The sequence below is a fragment of the Epinephelus moara genome, chromosome 18 (genome assembly GCF_006386435.1).
Source record: "Epinephelus moara isolate mb chromosome 18, YSFRI_EMoa_1.0, whole genome shotgun sequence".
Classification (NCBI taxonomy): Eukaryota; Metazoa; Chordata; class Actinopteri; order Perciformes; family Serranidae; genus Epinephelus; species Epinephelus moara.
This window is the reverse complement of record NC_065523.1, coordinates 1340381-1341154: the sequence shown is the minus strand read 5'-3', so window position 1 is coordinate 1341154 and position 774 is coordinate 1340381. Positions and strand designations below refer to the sequence as shown.

The window sequence follows — 774 nt, the reverse complement described above, 5'->3', positions numbered from 1 at the left end:
GAACTCTTACATTTGTACGTTGTTTCCTCCATTGTGATGTTGCGCTTCCTGCTGGGCTCATCAGAAGCCTGCACTGATGCACACTAGCTATCTAAGGGCTGAGCAGTCCACTCGCACTCAGTGATAATTGGTTTGGGACGGCCCTTAGTATGGCGGAGCTCCGCGTGACCGCGCAAACGGAGGGGGAGTGAATAGGGCGAGGGGACAGGGGCCGGTTTGGGATTGGGCCTGTGTCTGTAGACGGAGGAAGACGAAGAAGCAGTAGTTTAGGAAATTTACCGAGTGAAAAGATGTCAGAGGACGAAGCCGAAAGATATATTGATCTATCATCAAACCCAGTGGCCTATGCTTTTGAGCCAGTGAAGAGGAGGAGGGTGGAAAGTCACAATTTTACGGAGGAGGCGGCAGCTGCTCCGGACGAGGATGGCAGCCAGGAGAGGGTCGGCAACACTGCATGGTGTATGTGCCAAAATTACTGTCCTGAACTAAAAATGAACCACAACCCATACAAACATCCGGGCCTGAGAGTTTTCACCTAAAACTCATGTTATCCCACACCATACAGTCAGCGGTCATCACAGCTGATGCAAACCGCTAAAGAAACACTACTCACCGTGACTCCACGTTTTCCAAAGCAGTCAGTCAGGAATCCAAACGTAATAAAATCCCCATACATCAACTCCAATCCCGTTATCTACCTCACCGTCATCCTGTTTATGCCTCTTGCCATGCATGCACTTAAGTTTTTTCTAGCTAGCTTTTCCTTCACACGGC

At 49.6% G+C, this 774-nt stretch overlaps 1 long non-coding RNA gene across 1 annotated transcript; it reads right to left on the bottom strand.

Annotated features, from left to right (window-relative positions):
- Positions 1-9: 9 nt before the first annotated feature.
- Positions 10-768, bottom strand: LOC126406139 (uncharacterized). The gene is made up of 2 exons (XR_007571654.1): positions 614-768; positions 10-234 (listed from the first exon to the last, which is right to left on the bottom strand). It is a non-coding gene; the product is annotated as an uncharacterized LOC126406139 (long non-coding RNA).
- Positions 769-774: the final 6 nt, after the last annotated feature.